Here is a 16,167-nt window from a genome sequence, read left to right as displayed (position 1 = left end):
ACAGCCAATATCTTATTAATGAAATTTATATTCATAATTTCTTTTTTCAGATAAAATTCTCATGCAATGTTTAGTTCTATGAATATATATCATCCGGCGGTATACATCAGTTCTCGAATTTGATTGTGCTTTTTGGCTACACCAAACCCTCTGATTGCAACAAATAAAAAACAACAACTACGTACTGGTAAATTAATAAATGTAAACAGTTTTGAATAGAAAGTTTGCGGATAAATGCTAAGATACTTCGTCGAGTTATATAATGGCCTTTTCGGGGATATCGGAATTGCTATAAAAATCGAACATCGTTTACATACTTTTTCGCTAAATGTTGTTTTTTATGTCCATTAGATACAAAAAGACAATCTTATTACATCGACGCTTTATTTTCACCACCAATTTAATGGATTAAAACAATGTTCTGGCGCTTGTCCCTCGCCTGAAAGGACAAACATGAAGACATAAACAACAGTTCTGTAGTAGTTAATATACATACGTTTATATGTATATGACACTGAATAGATTCTAAAGGTATATGTAAACATAAACGTCGGTTTGATAAGGTTTGTTTTAAAATTGATCAAAGAGTTATGATGCAAAAAAGTAAAGATAAACATTTTAACACAACATTTAAATAATAATGCGAATGACACAGATATGAACCACCGTGTTTTGTTCGTGCTTCACTGGAGAAGCCAGGGTGAGTAAACCAAAACAAAACATCTACATGCTTAACGAAACAATACCATTTTTATTCAAATTTTGACACACAAATCATGTTTTCTTTATATTAATGACTGGACTCCAATTGACTAGTTAAACACTGACCTACCTTTATCCGCCATTAACCCATCCCCTCCGAAAACAGCACCTCTTGTTAATTGCACAGTGCCCTCCGTCGGTCTCCACCAGATAGTTACATATGTACCGGCAAGGGCAGTTCCGGCGACCATCAGATTGGGCTGAAATAGTTGTTAAAACATAAGCACATAATTAAGGCCAAAACACACTATATCTTGAATGAGAGGTGTACTGCTTGTCTACGACCGCAATTAAATTAAGCTTAATCTTGCTTTATTAGACTATTTATTTTACTTTAGCACATTAGTACTATTCAAATAGCTGAGAGTGTAAAATTAAGTATCTGTATTCATTGTGATAAATTATTTTCATGTTTATTGTAATATTAATTCGATCGAACAACTTTAATTTCTTATGTATGATAAGTAAATTTATTTCCTCTTTATGTCCTCGATACCCTCAAAGTTCGGAGTAGATACATGTCTCAGGTTGTATTTATATGATGAAAAATGAAAATTGGCAGATTGGCATCTGCTTGTTCGCTTTGAGTCGTGTTTGGCAGCTTTTACCTTTTCAAATGTTCTTTTTTAGAACATCTATTTTTTTTAGATAACTCTTATAAGCAAAAGAAGATATTCTAAAAAAGATGTGCCAAGTTTGACAACCAGCAATATCATTTGAGTCACTGAAGAGTAATCGCCCTTTAATCATACAAATTTCCTAAAATCGGTCTTGTCCAATCAATTACTTTAGGAGCATTATTTTCAACCATTACCACATTTGGTCAGAACGTGTAAGGGCAGAATATCTTGATCGGATTCGATGATCAGACATGTAGACTTGGTCACGTTATGAGTTATGACCCTTAAATTGGCAAAAACTGTCTTTACAGTGACCGCAACCACCAAATTTGATGTCCTAAAATAAGGACGGGCATTTTTTGTGATAGTTGGCGCTCTTGTTATATACACAACTTAAGCAAATTCCTTTAAATATGTATTCATTAATAAATTGTTATTTTTGTTTGAGTATAATATGTATAACTAACAATGTTCATGTACGAATGTTGCCAGTAAATTTAGAAAATGTATTGTTTTGCATGTGTTTTCTTTGACAGAGCTTGTTTGTTCTTTGTGATAAAACATTTCATCACTATATCTTAGAACATTTGCCAATAAATATACGTGTTAATAATGTTATTCTGATCTTGTAACTTTTTCATAAAAATCTCTCTTAAAGGCACAAAATAATACTGAAGAATGTTTCAGAATGCTTAAAAAGTGTCTCATTTGAGTTTCCTAAATGCCAGCATTACAAGACCCACTTTTTTAGAATAAAGTTTAAAGTGAACCTTTTAGTGTGTTTTCTTTCTGTGAAAAACTCATCAATATGAAAAGACCCACTTTGTTCAATCACTTCATTCAAAAGACTTACTTATGCATCTGAATACTCTCTTCCAGAGTATAAAGACCCGCTAAAAGATACACATATATATATACTCACTTCTTTTGATAAGCCTTTCGCTCACTTTTGAAGAAAACAACCCAACTTAAGTTTTTTGTGTGTGCTTTAAACTCACATTTACGGCGAATACAACACTAAAAACTTTTCATTTGGCAAGGGAAATATTAAAATAATACATGAATATGAATCACTTATTTCAAAATGTTTTATGAGGAGCTTTATGAATACTTCCATCAATCACGGAATCAGTCTTGCGTTGCAAGTTGGTATATAAATTAGGAACAGAGAAAACGTAGTGTAAAGAACATTTCGTTGAATGTTTGTGATTGTCAATCCGATCATGCGAAGCTATTAATTGAATCAGGATGAAAACTTATCCATAACTCATGATGAATGTGTGGATACTTGTCAGCAGTAATTTCACAATATTACATATCGTAGTGTCAGAAACGCACACCATTCATTATGATACTTCCTAACCATATATTCTAGCAACTACTTCAGTTTTTGAATAATCAGAACATTACTTTAAAATCGAAGCAAGCGAATACAATGAAAAACAATTATAAGGAATAAAAGCTTCCTTACCCTCAACAGTGGCTGGCAGCAACATCATTGGTAAGCATTTGACGAGAAGAAGAACGATGAATAGCTTGTTCATGTTTAGGGATTTGAGTGGTGAATAAAATATATTTCCACCGTTTGCTCTTTTTTAAGCTAGCAAAATCGCGAACTACCATCGATGTTGCGAAACATCCACCTTGTTGATGTTGATGCAGTGTTTTGACGTTTATTTGATTGTATATCACGATTTATGTTGAAGAAAACGGCAAATCATGGACAATACTAAGTTTTAATTACACACATTGTGTATAAGTTTAACATATTTATCAAACCACACTTAAAAAACGATAATATATATACATCCATGCTTGATTTGTTTTCCATGTTGTTTTTTAACCAGGTTTTCAACGAAAACTAAATTATAAGAATGAGGATGGCGTTGATCGGGCGGACCGATGGGCGGACGGGCCGGCGACAAGCATTGGTTTCCGCCCAATACCTTAAGCTAGTATTGATGAATAGTAAATAATTCCGGTGTGTATGTTGCTTATATAAACAGCTATCTTGGGATTGCTTTTGATTGTGGGGGTGTCAGAGTTAAGGTCTAGTTACCGCCCAACGATTTAGTCTAGAATTGATGGAGAGAAATGAAAGTTAATGTGTATATAACTTTTGTTAAGAGCAAGCTTGGGACTGCTTTTGAGGGAGGTGGGGTCAAGGTCAAGGTCACTTTTATTTAAAACTGAAAAATAGTTTCCGCTCAATTTTTTAATTAAGAATTGCTGGAAAGAAATGAAAGTTGGTATGTAAATAGCTGATGTGAAGAACTAGCTTGAGATTCCTTTTGATGGGGATAGGGTCAAGGTCAAGGTCACTGTTCCTTTCAATAGAACAATTGTTTTCGTCACAAAATAAGAATCGAAGGATAGTGATGGAGATTGGTGTATAGGAAGCTTATGTGATGAACTTGAGTTTGCTTTTGAGGGGCTGGGATCAAGGTCAAGGTCAGTGTAACAATAATAAGAAACATGTTTTACGCTCAATAACATAAGTTAAAATTGATGATTAGTGATGACAGTTGGTGTGTAGATAGCTTATGTCAAGATCTATCTTTGGATTGCTTTTGAGTGGGGTTTGGATGGAGGGCAAGGTCAGTGTTAATTAAAATAGAAACAGAAATGGTTTCCGCCCAAAAAACCTAAGTAAGATTTGATTGGTAGTAATGAAGGAGCTAGCGTGGATTTACTTTTTTGGGGATTGATTCGAGGTCAAAGTCACTGTTACTAAAAAAAGAAAATTGGTTACAGCCAAACAACTGAAGTTAGAATGGATGGAAACCAAACACATACGATACATAACTAGAGTAATATTCAGTTACGTCTATTTTTTATAAAATGAAAGATAAAGGTTGCTACTCTTTCTTAACTCATAGAATGAATAATTGGTTTTACTTTCTGATTGCCTATATTAGAATCCTGGTTTCTAGTTTACCTTTTAAAAGTAAATAAATAAAATTTTCTGGTTAAGCCCCGTTCGCACTATTCATACAATTCTAAATAGATAAGATTATATGCGACTGGAATGATTTAAAGATTCGTTACAATCGCTTGGGACTTTTTGTAAAACTGTGTAGCACTTGCACACGCCAACGACTCTCCATTGATCATACGATACATCATTTGCAGCTTGTCTGTTCTCAGTTGTTGCAAATCGTAGAATAGGTTGAAGGCGTTCGCACAATGATAGATGAAAATTTGTCATAACTGGACTGGTCATGGACCGGCAGACAGGTACTCGCTTGCCGGTAACGTTTGGTGCTTTTAAGGTGTCTTTAGGTCTGCTGCTTACTTACGTCAATGGTGTTTCGTTTTAATTGATGATTTTCTTCAATCTTTGTGACTGAGCTTACATAAACAGAGAAATCAAATCGTCATTTTTTTACAAAAGATAAAACAAAGTTTATTAACATGGTTACTTTGCAGTGTTTTAAACCTCTGTATTTACTTTTTCGACTATGTTGTGTTTATTCCGTGGAGTGAACTGTATAAACATGTGTCTATGAACCCGTAGGTTAATAACGATCGGGAACCTGGGTCCTAAATTTCTTCCCGACTATGTCCTTGTCATGATCTTGAATAACGTGAGGCTAGACAATATTCTTGGCTGTCGTACAATTTTACAAAATAACTTATGACAATGCAATACTGTTTGAAATTTGCTAAAGCGTAGCTACGATTGCATACGACTTATGTATGTCGATCGTGCGACAAATAAAGGACGATAAAAGATCACGTAAGATAATTCATGATGGTTGCCGACCAACTCAGTCTCTCAGTTTGCACAATTCTGTTTCTCGCGCTTGTGACAACACTCAATAACCGCTCATTTCCAACACTTGGCTCAAACAAGAGACATTAGTAAGTGCATTTTTTGAATAAATATCCATACAAAGGTTGGTGTCGTTAGTATTCAACATGAACCCTCATTTATAAGTACTTATTATCGAATCCTTTTTGAGAGCTATAATTTGAGTACTTCGTTTCTCGGAAGTAAATCAAAGAATGCAATAAAATTTCTAAGAAAGTAATTGATGTTTTTTAGCATATTTTAATATTTTAATTGCTTATAATAAATGAAGATACGTTTGTTAAATCCAAAATCATCTCTCCCTATTCAAAAACCATTAAAATCTAAATAATGAACCTAGTTATTGGTATAAAAATGAAAAGCTTTCAAGGAATGATTCCTTAAATATTTAAATTATCAAAACATAGTGATGTAGAGAGAGGTTGTGAAAAAATGATACTGTAAGGAAACCCTCATTCCAAGAATGCTATATTGAAGACTTTTCAAAGTCTTATATGTTAAATCGTGCCATTTAATTATGTCAGTATATAATTATGTTTGATCCAATATCATCCTTGTATATATGTAGATATGTTATAAATTATGTGTATGGCCACGTAGAACCTATAGCACAATGAATCTTAAATATAACTTGAATAGTGGACATTTATCGTTTTCACAATTTTGCTCAATATGTACTTGGACATCAATATTCTTCAATTCATTTAAGTCTGTAAATATGTTGACACTAAATGAAACCTTATTACGTACCATATTAATTCAGTATTGCTTGCTTTCTTATATGCATGTAAAATTATGGACAACTCTATTTGAAATATGATTGTTGCGTTGTATATAGAATTGAACACTTCTTTTATTAGGTGGCTCATAAATAAAATTATGAGCCAGTCCTGAGACTGAACTTGGTAACCAGTTTCTCAGAACTTCTTAAAGACCTTATAACATTACCAAGCTAAGCTCACTATGTTTGGCTTGATATAGTTAATGTTATTTTTTCTTCTTCAAGGGTTTAAGACTTATTGAAATAAGCTACTTAAGCATATTAAACTTAGAACGTTTTGCGAGATTTGGGATAGAACTCCTTGTTTAAACTACCTATCTACCCAATACTTCTTCACCTGTACGAGTCAGTAATGTGACACTGATATAACATTATCGCATTGCCTTGCAACGCGTTAGAAAACGGGTTTGGAAGATCTTTTATCGCTAAGTTTTTTTTCGTATGGTTCAAAATGTCACATCTTTCGGGTGATTGTGCCACGGCTCTTGGTCAATAGTGTAAGAGATTCTTGCCGATAGTGTCACGGCTTTCGGCCGAAAGTGTCATTGGATTTGATTAATAGTGTCACGAGGCTCGCCTGATATATAGTGACACGGAGTTCAGTTGAAGGTGTCACGGGTTCGGTTGATAGTGTCATGGAGTTCAGTTGATCAGTTGATAGTGTTACGGTGATCGGTTGAGAGTGTTACGGTGATCAGTTGAAGGTGTCACGGGTTCGGTTGATAGTGTCACGGAGTTCAGTTGATCAGTTGATAGTGTTACGGTGATCGGTTGATAGTGTTAAGGGTTCGGTTGATAGTGTCATGTGGTTCAGTTGATCAGTTGATAGTGTTACGGTGATCGGTTGATAGTGTTAAGGGTTCGGTTGATAGTGTCATGGGGTTCAGTTGATAGTGTCATGGAGTTTAGTTGATAGTGTTACGGTGATCGGTTGATAGTGTCACGGGTTCGGTTGATAGTGTCATGGGTTCGTTTGATCAGTTGATAGTGTTACGGTGATCGGTTGATAGTGTCACGGTTTCGGTTGATAGTGTCATAGGGTTCGGTTGATAGTGTCATGAAGTTCAGTTGATAGTGTTACGGTGATCGGTTGATAGTGTCACGGGTTCGGTTGATAGTGTCATAGGGTTCAGTTGATCAGTTGATAGTGTTACGGTGATCGGTTGATAGTGTCACGGGTTCGGTTGATAGTGTCATAGGGTTCAGCTTATCAGTTGATGGTGTTACGATGATCGGTTGATAGTGTCACGGGTTCGGTTGATAGTGTCATGGGGTTCAGTTGATCAGTTGATAGTGTTACGGTGATCGGTTGATAGTGTTAAGGGTTCGGTTGATAGTGTCATGGGGTTCAGTTGATAGTGTCATGGAGTTCAGTTGATAGTGTTACGGTGATCGGTTGATAGTGTCACGGGTTCGGTTGATTGTGTCATAGGGTTCAGCTGATCAGTTGATAGTGTTACGGTGATCAGTTGAAGGTGTCACGGGTTAGGTTGATAGTGTCATGGGGTTCAGTTGATCAGTTGATAGTGTTACGGTGATCGGTTGATAGTGTCACGGGTCCGTTGATAGTGTCATGGGGTTCAGTTGATCAGTTGATAGTGTTACGGTGATCGGTTAATAGTGTTAAGGGTTCGGTTGATAGTGTCATGGGGTTCAGTTGATAGTGTCATGGAGTTCAGTTGATAGTGTTACAGTGATCGGTTGATAGTGACACGGGTTCGGTTGATAGTGTCACGGGTTCGGTTGATAGTGTCACGGAGTTCAGTTGATCAGTTGATAGAGTCACGGGATCGGTCAATAGTGTCACGGAGTTCACTTGATCGGTTGACAGTGTCACGGGATCGGTCAATAGTGTCACGGAGTTCAGTTGATCAGTTGATAGAGTCACGGGATCGGTCAATAGTGTCACGGAGTTCAGTTGATCGGTTGATAGAGTCACGGGATCGGTCAATAGTGTCACGGACTTCAGTTGATCGGTTGATAGTGTCACGGGATCGGTCAATAGTGTCACGGAGTTCAGTTGATCGGTTGATAGTGTCACGGGATCGGTCAATAGTGTCACGGAGTTCAGTTGATCGGTTGATAGTGTCACGGGATCGGTCAATAGTGTCACGGAGTTCAGTTGATCAGCTGATAGTGTTATGGTGATCGGTCAATAGTGACACGGAGTTCAGTTGATAGTGTCACAGGATCGGTCAATAGTGTCATGGAGTTCAGTTGATTAGTTGATAGCGTTACGGTGATCGGTTGATAGTGTCACGGGTTCGGTTGATAGAGAGACCGGGAACGGTCGATAGTGTCACGGATTTCTGACGATAGAGTTACGGCTCTCGAAGGAGCTGATTTATAAACACATACCCATACAACAATGCTAAATGCCATATAAAATACAACTAGAGTTACACAGGCGTAATAGAATGATGCGAAAATATTTGTTGCAGTGGTTAATATGCTTTGACAATGATATTGTCGACTTTAAATACTATGGGCCATTACTGTGGACATTGCCTCCCTCACACTAGTGGCCATTACTATAGACATTGCTTCCCTCACACTAGGGGCCATTACTGTGGACATTGCTTCCCTCACACTAGGGTCCATTACTGTGGACATTGCTTCCCTCACACTAGGGGCCATTACTGTGGACATTGCTTCCCTCACACTAGGGGCCATTACTATAGACATTGCTTCCCTCACACTAGGGGCCATTACTGTGGACATTGCTTCCATCACACTAGGGTCCATTACTGTGGACATTGCTTTCCTCACACTAGGGGCCATTACTGTGGACATTGCTTCCCTCACACTAGGGGCCATTACTGTGGACATTGCTTCACTCACACTTGGGGCCATTACTGTGGACATTGCTTCCCTCACACTAGGGGCCATTACTGTGGACATTGCTTCCCCCACTCTAGGGTCCATTACTGTGGACATTGCTTCCCTCACACTAGTGGCCATTACTATAGACATTGCTTCCCTCACACTTGGGGCCATTACTGCGGACATTGCTTCTCTCACACTAGTGGCCATTACTATAGACATTGCTTCACTCACACTTGGGGCCATTACTGCGGACATTGCTTCCCTCACACTAGGGGCCATTACTGTGGACATTGCTTCCCTCACTCTAGGGTCCATTACTGTGGACTTTGCTTCCATCACACTATGGGCCATTACTGTGGCACACAGTTAAACAATGTTAAACAAATAATACAGAAGAAATATTTCCTTACCTTAAACAGTGGCATGCAGCATTGTCAGACAGCTGACCAGAAGAAGAACGATAAAGAGCTTGTTCATGTTTGGAGGTTGTTGGTGTGGTGAATACAATTCTGGTACACCCATTGGTCTTATATAAGACAGCACAACTGCAAAATAATTCCGACATTGTGATATATATCATCTTGTTGACGTCTTCATGCAGAATATTCTTTTTGATGTTAATTTGATTGCATATGAGGATATATGTTGCAAAAACGGCCAATCAAAGACAGTACTGTATTACATTTGAATCACCTGTTTTTTGCATTATTATGACACAAACATAAAACCAAATAACAATATGATTGATATTTAGAAAGATCTTTGTGCTAAAATTATATGGTTATCGCTATTAATAGTAGGAAATTATTGTGGTATTGGATATGAGTTAAATTACTCAGTATTTTAGGAGGAAAATTAAAAATCAATAACTTTTCTTTCGTTATAAAATAAAAATACATGTGGAAATAATTATCTAACATTTTTATAACATATTGATGCCTAGGGCAGCAGTGTCAACCATTACTGGATTACTGAATACAAAAGTGACCAATAAATTCACTGTACCGGGATTAAATCTGCAATGTCATGACTACAAGGTGGGTATTAAAGTATTGCAAATCTTTGTGTATCCTTAATACTGACATTATTACATGAATAACAGTTTTGTGTATTTTATGGTGTACCAGTTGGACCATTAATATGGGAATTGAGCTGTATGTATACAGGGCTCGCATCGGGGCGTTCTGTATTGGGCATAGCCGTGGGAGCACCCGCTCCGGCAATGGTCATAGCTGTGGGAGCACCCGCTCCATCTATGACGATGAGATCTACACACCGTTTATATCATGGCCAGATATCCATTTTCGCATGTTCATCTGTGGAATCTTCACCATGGTCATGCCATTCATATGTGTCACAGTCTATAACCATATCTACATGATATCCTTGAAAGAAACCATGATGATTAGCTGAAACGAGAACAGCAGTAAATGGGGACCGGATATTATTCACTCAATATTGGTCGCTTCTGCTGATTCATATGTTGTACTCAATGAATAAATTAACATAAGATATCATAAACACATTCCTAATGCTCTGCTCAGATATAAAAAGTAATCCAGGGCCTACTGATTTAGAAACTACTCGACTGGCTATAAAAGAAAGTGAAAATACCGGTACAACTTTAAGTGAAATAAATTCAGTTAAACATGATATAGTAAAAAGGAAAAGTGATTTGATGTCGCTTGAAAAAGAGCAAATGAATATCCATTCAAATATAGCTACTATGCAGGATACACAAGTCAAGCATGACTCAGCTATCAAAAATGTTGGAGAAGTTGTTACTTTTTATCAAAGTGAAAAGAGTTGGTCCAACTTGATATTTACTGTATTGTGAGTGGTATGGTTAAAGTCACAGCTGTTGAGGAAAATTTGGAGTAACTGAACAGGAAAAGTTTTGAAAACCACATCAGAATATTTGGATAGGATTTAAATATAGTCTCAACCACTGACGAAAGAAAATCGGGTATAGTTGCTAAAAGTGGTATGCTCTACAGTTGATTGTTCTCATGATGACATTGCATTAGTTAAGATTAATTCTGGTGAACAAAGCCAGTCTTCACCTCTTGTAATTGCACATTTACACTAAACGGACGATGACTTCCGAATTTACTATGGCAGGGATAAACTTCGTGATTGTGGTATTAAGGTGAGGTTGTCCGATTAATGCAATGCTTAGCGCACTCGCTTCTCACCAAGGAGACGCGGTTTCGATTCCCGGCCTGGGCGCATGTGAGTTTGGTTTGTGGTCACCAAGCCGGGCAAGTGGCTTTTCTCCGGGCACTCCGGTTTCCCCAACAACACCAACAACACAAGACCACACTCTAGCACAACATCGTGCCAATATCGATATCACTCGAAAAGCAAGGCCGAGCAGGATATTACTACAAAGGCAAATTACAAATTCGCCCAATTAAGTCTAATTCAACAGCATACATTGATAACGTTGTTACTCAATCTAATGTGTTAGAGTCACCCGCTGAGCTGACACAGCCCGCAATACGTCGAAAGCTACAGACCCGCGGCCCGAGGAGGCTACTTCAGTCATGCTACAAAATAAAGCTTTGGTCAACACTCTTGGAGATCAAGAGGAGCAATTATTGTAGACTCTCCCCAATAGGGGTGTGGTCAAGGTCGACCTGACACAACTATTTCTGTTTTATCTTGGGACATTGAAGGTCTTTGTTAAAAGCTTGATGATCCTTCTGTACATAGTTATTAAAATCTACATAATGGAATAGTGAGGAATTGCCTGTCTTAGATGGTAATACTGGGTACAACGTGCCAGCTTTTAAATATGCAAATTTTGTTAGAGCTATGTGTGGTATGACGGATCTTGTAAAAACATTTTACAAAGATATTTTCCCCCTGGAAATTTTGTCTTTTTGAAGGGTTAAAAAGGTACTATTCAATACCCGATAAGATGTTCTTTTTTGTTTTATACATCTTCCACCGACTGCATCGCCACGTAATCGGGAGAAACCAGGAGTAGGATTAGACTTGTTTGAATTCTAGTTTTGAGATTTGCTTTATATGTATATCGAATATGTTTACATCAATATTTGGTGTTTTAAATGCTCGTACAAGCTCGGTCTCCAGTTTTATTGAAATGGTTAACAATGTATCCGAGTTTAATATAATGAGATATTTGATTCGGGGATCCCAGCAAGAAGGTCATGTGATTTGACAATAAATTCACAAGGACATAAGTACGGAAATTTCTGAATTATTGCAAAGGAAATTCTCTATATATATTATTAATGGTAAAACAAGGGATGATAAAAACACTGGCCACTTCCCACATGCAAGTTCACATGGATGTAGTGTTATTGATTATCTCATTGTATCTAGAGATCTCTTTCGAAACATGATATACTTTAAAGTGTGTGATAGAATAGAATCAAGCCATTTCCCAGTTTGTTTGAAGTTTAGAGTTGAAAACGTTGATTAATTAATACGGGGATCGAAAAATTACTATTTTTCATAAGTACATTCAAACCCCGTTGGCTCAAACCCGTTTGGCTCGAATTCCTCGTTCGCTCGAACTGGATGTTAAAGACCAATTTCTTTAAACTGATGGTTATAATTCCCGCTTGGCTCGAAGTTTCCGAGGCTCGAGGTATTTTCGTCGGGCCCTAGAAGTTCGAGCCAACGGGGTTCGCCTGTATATTCTTAGGACTTATTACAGGAGTCATACCACAACTGTATTGATAAAAGTGCAATTAACGGCCTGTTGCTCGATGTATCTAACCTTGAAATAGATATGAATGATGTTGTGAGATATATATTTTTAGATCTTGTTTAGAACCATGCATTAAAAATGTACATCACAAAGACAGAAAAGTAAATTGTTTGACAGTCAGTGTTAAGTGCTAAAACAGAATATGATGAGGTGCTTATGAAAATTCAGAAAATGGAGATCTGATGAAAGTTTGAGTGATTATGTTAAGTCTTAGAAACTGTTCAAATCAAAATACGAGTCCTCTAAAAACAGATATTATCAGGATCAGTTAGATGAACTTATCTCAAAACATAATGACCCAAAGTATTTTTGGAGAAAACTTAGATATATGTCAGGAAGGACTGCAATGGGAAATGATATTCGTTTGAGTGGAGGGGAAAACACTTTGAAGATCTTTTTTATCAGATATAAATGTTAATTGTGATTATGTCGACATCGTGAAGACCAAGAAGTAAAAGACATTGAGGATTGCATTTTTAATTCGTATATAACGGAAGAAGAGGACTTTCTGTGTGAAATCTCTGAAGGATGGAAAAGCAGCAGGTGAAAATTATTTACCACCTTAGTTTTTTAAGATTTCTATAAACCACATACTCCCACTGGTGGTAAAACTGACTGTTTCAAAGTATCTTCAGTGATGGATACTTTCTGGAGGCATGGAGCAAATGTATCATCGTACCTATATATAAAAAGCTGACCCCAATATCACAAAGAATTAACGAGGTATAAGCCAATTGGATATAATGAGGAAAAGTTATACAACTATAATAATTATAAGATTAACATTCTATGCCAATGTGTTTAGTGAAATAGAAGCGTCCCAGTCAGGTTTTCGCGAAAACTTTTCGATTATAGACAGTTTTATACTGAAGTCCTTGATTGAAAGGTATACGTGTTTTAAGTGACGGAAACTATATGTCTGTTTTGTAGACTTTAAAACTGCGTTCGATTCGGTCAAAAGACATAAACTGTGGGAAGTCTTACAAAAAGCAGATATTAAAGGCAGATTACTGCAAACAAAATAATCAATGTATTCGCATGTAAGATCATGTGTCCGTCTAAATGGTATATGTAGTGATTAATGTGAGGTGAAAGTTGGTCTGAAACACGGTTGCTTAATTTCACCAAAACTGTTCACATATTTTTTTAAATGACTAAGCAGTTATGTTGCAAAATGGCGCCACAAGTGGTATACAACTAGTACAAAATGAACTAGATATTTACCTACTCATGTTTGCTGATGATTTTGCATTGTAAGCTAATATCATTGTTGATTTACAAAGAAAACTAGAAACATTGTCTAATATTTGTATAGAGTAAAATATGCGTGTTAACACAGAGAAGATAAAGGTTATGGTATTTATAATTGGCGGGCATCTCTCAAGGGCGGAGAGCTGGACTTACCGTGGAACTGTCAATGAAGTTTTATTTTTTTATATATGTGGGTGCAGTTTTCACACCAAAACTTTCACTTGACTGTATGGCTTCAGAGCAGGCGATAAAGGGGAAACGTGCCCTCAATTCCAATCTTTCTAGTTTGTATCATTATGGTCAGCTTTCCAGTAGTAACTTTTAAAAAATATTTGATGTAAACATTTCCACAATAATGTTGTATGGATCGGATTTGTGGGGATTTTGTAAACGACATGCTATTGAAAAAAATGCTATTAGTATTTGCCTGTAAGAATGTTCTGTGTACTAACATAAAGTCATGTAATGCTGCTGTGTCATGTGATTGTGGTGGGTTTCTTATATGGATTGAGATTATGAATAGGACATTTAAAAACTGACTGCCATTACTTCGAATGCGAAATGAGAGATATGCAAAAAAATGCTATTATGCTTATATTGTATAAAATATCAAATGTAATAATGAAAGAGAGGCATATTATGATATATTTTTGCTAAGAAAATACAGACATGCTTATGCTCAATTTCGTAGTGGTGTTCATATATTAGAAATTGAAAGAGGACGTTACTCCGGGACCCCTCGAAATCAGAGACTATGTAAAGTATGTGCTAAACAAGAAGATGAGTACCACTTCCTCCTCTCGTGTCCGGTGTATGATGATTTGCGATTGTCACTTTTACCGAGCAGGACTAACACAAATATCCAGAAGATGCATGTCTTATGAGCATCCAGAAATTAGAGTATTATTCAAAATATTGCTCTTTATTTATATCTTGCTTTTAAGAGACGAAAGTATATACTTGAAGTCCTGTCTTTTGAAAAACCTAATAGATGTGTCGTGCATGCTCGTGCCTGTCTGTGAAAATCCATGTTTATATGCTATATATGTTTATATGTTTGTGTAACTTAAAACACTGTACTATGTTTATATTTGTAATATTGAGCATAACTGTGTCGGGGGCTGGAGGCCAAAATCACAGAACAAATGTTTTGTCTTGTCTGTCTTGTCTATAATTGTGTGTTACACGTAAGCACACCAAGGTGTCTTGAATGATCAAAATACAGGTCCATCGCGGTTTCCTAGTGGTTGTAAATCGTAGAACACGTTGAGTGCTATCGCACAAAGATCAATGGCAGTACATGTTTATTATTTTAATTTCCTTTATCAAACAAATGAAGCAATGCAATCGATTTTTATGATGTTTTTAACGTTCCCCTTGTCGCCAGGTGCTTGTTGAAGTGAAAGAAAGTGGTGTCCCCCTATGGAACAAAGCTCACATAATCAGACTCGTTATTTGAAAAAAAAAACCGATAAAAATAACTTACAACTGTTCTAATTGATTTCGCGATCATTAAGAAACAGACAAAACCGTGCATTAGCTAGTCTAGTTCGTGGTTATCAAATCAAAAATTTTAGAACTATTATTTGAGGAAATATATCAGACAGGATAAAATCAATAATAACGTAATAATATGTAATACACCCATGTTAGTGTTACAAATTGATATTTGATAACATATTAACTGATATGAATTGCGTATAATCAATGAAGATTTGTGACTTTGTTAAATCCGATCGTATCTTCCCACCTACAAAAACCATCAACATATTAATATCTTACCTAATACGTAATAATCTAAATGAATAGCAGTCAAGCAATGGTTTCTTTAAATGTTTAATTGTTATCATTAACATGATTAAGAAGAGGCAGATAACTATATTATTTATATACGGACACTATTTATATACAGACACCTACCTTCAAAGCATGCTTTTAAGAATCATAATATATTAAATACTCGATGTAGTTGATTTTTGATAGAATTGTGTCAATTCGTACTAATTCACTATGTTGTTATAGTTTTATGAGTGATATTAATATGTCATCATTATATGTATATGTAAATATGTTATAAATGTGTGTATTATGGCTGAATGACTCTTTTGCAAAACATCTAGCTTTATATACAGTTTGCTCAGAGATCTTATACAGTTTGCTCAGTGATGCTCAATATGTACATATATTGTATATATATATATATATATATATATATATATATATATATATATATATATATATATATATATATATATATATATATATATATATATATATGTAAATATTTTCAAGCTGAATGAGGTATTCTTATTTTATATACATTATCGATAACGGAACACACTATTTGGAATAGAGTTCTGACTTGTATATC

The 16,167-nt window shown here is 36.1% G+C and overlaps 1 long non-coding RNA gene across 1 annotated transcript; it reads right to left on the bottom strand.

Moving 5' to 3' along the window:
- Positions 1 to 367: 367 nt before the first annotated feature.
- Positions 368 to 3,029, bottom strand: LOC128242614 (uncharacterized). Its single transcript, XR_008262649.1, has 3 exons — positions 2,854 to 3,029; positions 833 to 962; positions 368 to 439 (listed from the first exon to the last, which is right to left on the bottom strand). It is a non-coding gene; the product is annotated as an uncharacterized LOC128242614 (long non-coding RNA).
- Positions 3,030 to 16,167: the final 13,138 nt, after the last annotated feature.

Source organism: Mya arenaria, chromosome 8 (assembly GCF_026914265.1).
Source record: "Mya arenaria isolate MELC-2E11 chromosome 8, ASM2691426v1".
Lineage (NCBI taxonomy): Eukaryota > Metazoa > Mollusca > Bivalvia > Myida > Myidae > Mya > Mya arenaria.
This window is presented reverse-complemented; position numbering and strand designations above follow the sequence as displayed.